The sequence below is a fragment of the Lactuca serriola genome, chromosome 6, assembly GCF_051521515.1.
Source record: "Lactuca serriola cultivar US96UC23 chromosome 6, Lser_US96UC23_V15, whole genome shotgun sequence".
NCBI lineage: Eukaryota > Viridiplantae > Streptophyta > Magnoliopsida > Asterales > Asteraceae > Lactuca > Lactuca serriola.
In genome coordinates this window covers 23,093,447-23,100,795 of record NC_136413.1, presented here as the reverse complement: position 1 = coordinate 23,100,795, position 7,349 = coordinate 23,093,447, and the positions used below count along the sequence as shown (strand labels likewise).

At 42.7% G+C, this 7,349-nt stretch overlaps 1 pseudogene; it reads right to left on the bottom strand.

The window, feature by feature from the left end:
* Positions 1-1,104: 1,104 nt before the first annotated feature.
* Positions 1,105-6,621, bottom strand: LOC145059567 (uncharacterized; annotated as a pseudogene).
* Between the last annotated feature and the right edge of the window lie 728 nt (positions 6,622-7,349).

Here is a 7,349-nt window from a genome sequence, read left to right as displayed (position 1 = left end):
CAAGATGACATTCCGGCGAATGGAGTGGCGGCACCCAGAATTAGACGGAAAATTTTCGTGAGTTTTTGCGGAAAGATTGGTATGACTAGAAAGCTCTTGATGAGAGAAACAAAACCCCGTGCTCGGATTCTCCAATGGTGGCCGGAGTTGCCCGGAAAACGCAAAAGAAGGTGGTGGTGGGTGGTGGTGGCGCCCGGAATTCCGGCCACAGATCGGACTGGAATTTGGATGGGGTTTGTAGAGGATGAAAAATGGAGAAGAATGGCGGTGGTTTCGCGATATTCCGACTGGTAGAACTCCGGGAAAATGGATTTTTGTGAGAAGTGGGTTTAGTGTTCTTGAGCTACTAGAGAGAGAATGGAAGAATTTGTTAGGTTAGAATGAAGAAGAAGGGTGCTGGAGGTGTTTAATCTTTGGTCAAGGAAGGTCAAACCCGGTCAATGTTTGGTCAACTCATTAAATCTCTTGGTCAGCGAAAGTCAAGGCAGTCAACAGCTCAAAACATCAGTCAAACGACCAACACGCGGGCTGGGCGCGGGCCGCGTGCTTGCCGCCTCTAGCGTCCTCGAACACAGCAGATCCAACAGCAAAAAAAAACAACTTCTACACGGGTGTCACGCGGGCCGCGGGAACTGGCTTGCTCAAAAAAAATTCCAAGTGCTTCGAAAATCCACGCGGGTCAGGCGCGGGCCGCGGACTGGCCGTGGGTACTGAATTGAATTTGATCTTCGGCCCACGCGGGCTGGACTCGGGCCGCGTGCTGGCCGCGTCTACTTGCTAGAAAACCTTCTGAACCTTCTAACCTCTAACGCGGGCTAGGCTCGGGCCGCGGGCTGTCCGCGGGCTATGCTGCACATCAAAAGTGGGATTTTTCCAAAAAAATTGAATTTTAAACCAAAACGATCCCCGTAAGGCCCGGTATCAAAAATTTGACAAAATTTGGAGTAAAATGGGGATCGATTGGTGAAACCTTTCACAAATTTATTTTGAATCCCAAAAAAAACGCTTTGCAAAATGATTTATTTTTGAAAAATGGTGAAAGCACATTGCTTTCCAAAAATGCCCTTCTTTAACGTCTTTGGCGAGACGTCTTCCTAGCTTTCTTCAACACATCGGGACATCCAAATGGATGATTTCAAGGGCATTAGCACTGAAACCTTCATAGAATGGCTTCAACCGGTGCCCATTGACTTTGAAAATTTGTCCCGTCTTTTCGCTTTGACTTTCCACCGCCCCATGGTCAAAGGTCTTAATCACAACAAAAGTTCCAATCCATCTTGACCTTAGCTTGCCTGGAAATAACTTCAATCGTGAATGGTATAGTAAGACCCTATGCCCCGGTTCAAAATGCTTCCGGGTGATGGACTTGTCGTGGAAGAGCTTCGTTTTCTCCTTGTAAATCCTTGCGTTTTCATAGGAGTCATTTCTCAATTCTTCTAGCTCTTGGAGTTGACGTTTCCTATGCCTTCCCGCCTCGTCAATGTTGAAATTGCATTGCTTGACCGCCCAAAATGCGCGGTGCTCTAATTCGACGGGAAGATGACATGGTTTCCCGAAAACCAATCTGAAGGGCGACATTCCTATCGGGGTCTTATAAGCGGTCCGATAGGCCCATAAGGCATCTTCTAGTCTCAAACTCCAATCCTTCCTTGTCGAATTCACCGTTTTCTCTAGAATAGACTTCACTTCACGATTCGAGACCTCCGCTTGACCATTCGTTTGAGGGTGGTAGGCGGTAGAGACACGATGGGTCACGTTGTACTTTTTCAATAAAGCTTCCATCATTTTGTTGCAAAAGTGCGTCCCTCTATCACTAATCAAAGCCCTAGGCACACCAAATCTCACAAACACATTAGATTTTAAAAACTCGATAACCGTTTTGACATCATCCGATCTTGTGGCTTTGGCCTCAACCCACTTAGAAACATAGTCAATCACGAGCAAGATGTAAACGTTGCCAAACGAAACAGGAAATGGGCCCATGAAATCAATCCCTCATACGTCAAAAATTTCACAAACAAGGATTGGATTTTGGGGCATTTGGTTCTTTTGCGAAATGTTTCCCGTCATTTGACACCGTTCACAACTTTTGCAAAACAAGTAGCAGTCACGTGACATGGTTGGCCAAAATAGTCCACATTCAAGAACCTTTCTCAAGGTTCGGCTAGGTCCGGAATGTCCCCCACAAGCAAATTCATGACAAAATTGCAAAATGGATTGGTGCTCTTGTTGGGGTACACATCGCCTAATGATTTGATCGGGACAATGTTTCCACAAATAAGGCTCATCCCACACATAATATTTTGCATCACTTTTCAACTTGTCTTTTTGAGCACGTGTGAATGTGTCGGGATACCTTTTTGTGACAAAAAAGTTAATGATATCGGCATACCAAGGAATAGATTGAGTAAGGGAAAAGAGATGCTCATCCGGAAACTTGTCCCACAACGGGAGAGGAGTTTCATTTGAAGTGATCCGGCTTAGATGATCGGCCACGAGGTTCTCACATCCGCTCTTGTCCCGGATTTCCAAGTCAAATTCTTGTAACAGTAGGGTCCACCGGATGAGTCTCGGCTTTGCATCTTTCTTTGTCATCAAGTACTTGAGAGTCGCATGATCCGAATACACTATGACTTTGGTGCCAAGTAGATATTGCCGAAACTTCTCCAAAGCAAACACTATGGCCAATAGCTCCTTCTCCGTGGTAGAGTAGTTGCTTTGAGCATTGTTTAGTGTCCTTGATGCATAATAAATCACGTGGGAGGCCCTCCCGTTCTTTTGAACCAAAACGGCGCCTATCGCATAGTTGCTTGCATCACACATGATCTCAAAGGGAAGATCCCAATTTGGTGCTTGCATGATGGGGGCGGATGTAAGCAACTATTTGAGGTTGTCAAAAGCTTCTTTGCATGCCTCATTGAACTCGAAATCAACCTCCTTTTGCAAGAGTTGGCACATTGGTCTTGTTATCTTTGAAAAATCCTTGATGAACCTTCGATAGAAACCTGCATGGCCCAAAAAAGAACGAACTTCCCGAACACAAGTCGGGTAAGGTAAGCTTTGAATAACATCAATTTTGGCCTTATCTACCTCAATTCCTTTTTTAGACACAATGTGACCCAAAATGAGACCTTGACTCACCATGAAATGACATTTTTCAAAATTTAGAACCAAATTTGTTTCAATGCATCTTTTTAAAATTTTGGTGAGATTGGTCAAACACTCTTGAAAGGAGTTGCCATATACCGTGAAATCGTCCATAAAAACCTCAATTATGTTTTCAACGTATTCCGAAAAGATACTAACCATACAACGTTGGAAAGTGGCCGGGGCATTACACAATCCGAATGGCATTCTACGGTATGCGAAAGTGCCAAATGGACATGTAAAAGTTGTATTTTCTTGGTCCTCCAGTGCCACCGGGATTTGGTGAAAACCGGAGTACCCGTCTAGACAACAATAATGGAATTTCCCGGCCAACCTTTCTAACATTTGGTCAATGAAAGGCAATGGGAAATGATCTTTTCGTGTGCTTGCATTGAGTTTGCGGTAGTCAATACATACTCTCCACCCGTTTTGCACACGGGTGGGGACCATCATACCTTTGTTATTCTCGACCACCGTGATTCCCGTCTTCTTTGGAACGACTTGCACCGGGCTCACCCACTTGCTATCCGAGATTGGATAGATCATCTCTGCATCTAGGAGCTTCAAAATCTCTTTCTTGACCACTTCCATCATTGGCGGATTCAACCTTCTTTGTGCATCCCGTCTCGGCTTGCATTCATCCTCCATTAAGATCTTGTGCATACAAGTGGAGGGGCCCAATCCCTTGATATCCACAATCGTCCATCCCATGGCTTCTTTATGCTCCTTCAACACATTGATGAGTTGTTCTTCTTCAAATTCGGTTAAGTGAGTTGAAATGATAACCGGAAGTGTTTCATTATGTTCCAAATAGTCATACTTCAAGTGTTGAGTTAAGACCTTCAATTCCAATTCGGGTGGTTGAACAAGGGATGGGGGCAATTTTGTATGAGTTGGGGGCAATTCAACTTGCTTGACATCTAATCTTGTGGATTTCTTCATCTCCATTTTATTTACCAACTTCTCAACTTCCAGATCCAAAGAATAAAGTTTTAATTGCTCGGCTAGCTTCCCACAATCGAATCCTTTGCTTAAGATCATCTCCAATATATCACCATTAGATAACTCGAACAATTCTTGAGTGATTGGCTCGACAACGTCAACAAAGTACAAAGATGAAACATCACTAGGATATCTCATGGCATCATAAATATTAAAACTTATTGTTTCACCATCAAACTCCATTGTCAAACTTCCCGCATACACATCAATCTTCGTCCTAGCCGTCTTAAAAAACGGTCTCCCAAGCAAGATTAGAGCCGATTTGGAGGACACTTGCTCATCTAGATCAATCACATAGAAATCCGTCGGGAAGACCAATTGGTTCACTTGCACTAGGACATCTTCCAAAACACCTCTAGGAAAGACACTTGATTTATCCGCAAGAGAGATTATGACACCGGTTTCACTTAAGGGTCTGACATTCAATGATTCATACACCGAATAGGGCATGACATTGATAGAGGCACCAAGATCAAGCATAACACTACTAAAAGTGACATCTCCAATCTTGCAAGGGACCGTGAACATCCCGGGATCTTTGCATTTGGGTGGAAGTTTCCTTTGTAAAACCATGGATGCGTTTTCATTCATCAAAATTTTCTCATTTCCCTTCAACTTCCTCTTGTTGGTGCAAATTTCTTTCAAGAACTTTGCATATCTCGGAATTTGCTTGATTGCATCAAGTAGAGGGATGTTTACTTCCACCTTTCGGAAGGTGTCCAAAATCTCTTTCTCCTCCATATTCTTCTTTGAAGTTGCAAGTCGGGAGGGGAACGGTGGTTGAGTGGCTATTGGTGTTACTAAAGGGATAGTCTTCTTTGGGGCTCCGACTTGTGCATCGTTCTTGACTATAGGTTCTTCAATGGGAATGATCTCTATTTCTTCCTCTTCTTCCCTTGGCTTCTTCTTTGAAGTACTTTCTCCGGCTTGTTTGCCACTTCTCAAGGTCACCACATTGACATTTGGGTTCTTTTCGGTTTGAGAAGGGAGTTTACCACGGGATTCCAACTTGCTTATAGATGTAACTATATCTCCCATTTGTGCTTCAAGGTTGGAGATACTAGTCCTTATCTCTTTTTGGAATTGTTGGGTACTAGTGGCTAGAGATTTGACAATGTCTTCAAGAGACATTCCGGAGCTACTTGGTTGAGATTGAGGAGGTTGTTGATGATGATGTGGAGGGTGCGGTTTGGGTTGATAGTGTGGTTGTTGATGTTGGTATTGAGGTTGTGGTGGTGGATAGGACGGTCTAACCAATGCATTTTGAGGCAATGGTCTTGAGTTGTAGCTCATGTTGGGATTTGGCTTCCAACTCAAATTATATGCATTTTGGTAACTGGATGGTTTGTTGTGGTAGTTTTGGAACTCTCTCGTGACATTCACATGTTCCGCATCTTCTTGAAGGATAGGACACATATCCGTAGGATGTCCCATTGTTGCACATATTCCACAAACCATCACTTGTAGAGTTTGTCCCATGGCTAGATTTTGGACAACGGAGGTTAGATCTTTTATTTGAGACTCAAGATTTGATGTTCCCACTTCGTTGACTTTGTGTTGTGTGTCTCTCTTCATGTCTTGGCGAGGGCCAAAATGTTGTGAATTTGCGGCTATGGTGTTGAAAAGTTGTCTTGTTTGTTGTGGGGTTTTACTAAAGACATCTCCACCACTTGAGGCATCAAATAGTCTTCTCTCCATTGGCAACAATCCCTCATAGAAGTGTTGAATGAGGAGTTGTTCCGGAATTTGGTGTTGTGGGCAACTATAGCACAAGTTGTTGAACCTCTCCCAATAATCATGGAAAGTCTCATTTTGACCTTGGCGGATTCCACAAATCTCATTTCTAAGACTTGAGACTCTTGGGGCGGGATCAAATTTATCAAGGAAAGCTCTTGCCATGTCGGTCCATGAGTTGATCGACCCCGGTGGAAGATAGAATAACCAATCTTTTGCTCTATCGGCCAATGAAAAGGGGAATGCCCTTAGCTTGATTTGGTCATCGGTTGACCCTTGTGGCTTCATGCTAGTGCAAATAATGTGGAACATCTTCAAATGCTTATAAGGGTCTTCATTCTCCAATCCATGAAAAGTTGGTAGATGATGGACTAAACTTGACTTCAACTCCGAGCCTCCTTCCAAAACCGGGTAATTGATACCGGTTGGAGTTTGTGTAACATCGGTCTCCATCATTTGCCTCAAAGTTCTTTCGGGAACTTCTCCTCCGTCCGCCATTGCAATTGGTTCAATAATGGGTGGGTTTTGTTGTAGGGGTGGTGTTTCGGGAATTTCTTGGCGAGGGTCGGGACTAGAATCGGGTTCTATATCACTTAATGAAGCGGTTTCAACCTCCGGGTCCCCGTGGGGGTTAGAAGTTTGACCACGTTCAACTCGTTTTTCCTTCGCCAAACGCCTTGCTTCTTTTTCGATTTCCGGATTGTAAATCAAGTCACCTGTACGCTGAGATCTGGGCATAGAGAAACAAATTGATTAAAAATAAACCAATCCCCGGCAACGGTGCCAAAAATTTGGTGGTTGTCGAGGCCAACACAAATAATAACCCTAAATATTACACACTAAAATAGTGTATAGTGGTAAAGTGATCGAATCCACGAAGATTGGTTCAATTTATAACTCTATGAAAAATCTCTTTGTAAAAATATTTGTAAAATGACAATAAAAATAAAATGGAGGGTTTTGAGGTTTTGAAATACTTGAAACAAACTAGAATTAACTATGATTTAAATAGACAAATGCAACAAAAATAAGAGTTTGATGTAAAATCAATAAGGGAGAGATGGTTGACTTAAAGTTTCCTCACTTTGACTTTTGATGAACATATCATTAGAATCCAATGGTGCAATACTTTGATTTAAATCCTTAATTTGGCTATAGCAATCCAAGGAGCTTGAGATTACCTAGACTTTTCTTAATTGTTGAAATGGCTAGAGAAGCTCATAACAATTTCCTTAGTCAAAGTCACTAATTCCAAATAGCATGTAATTAGTGAAAGTCAACTAGCATTAAGAACCAAAAAGTCACCAAATCCAAGAGGGGTCAAATGCTTTCACCACCATGTTGGAGGAAATGTTTTTATGATTGTGTGAAGCAAAAACAACACAAAAATCATTTGTTGCTTGCTAATTTGAGGATCATTTACTTAATCAAGAAATTAGCCAACTAATCACCACAAACATATTTAA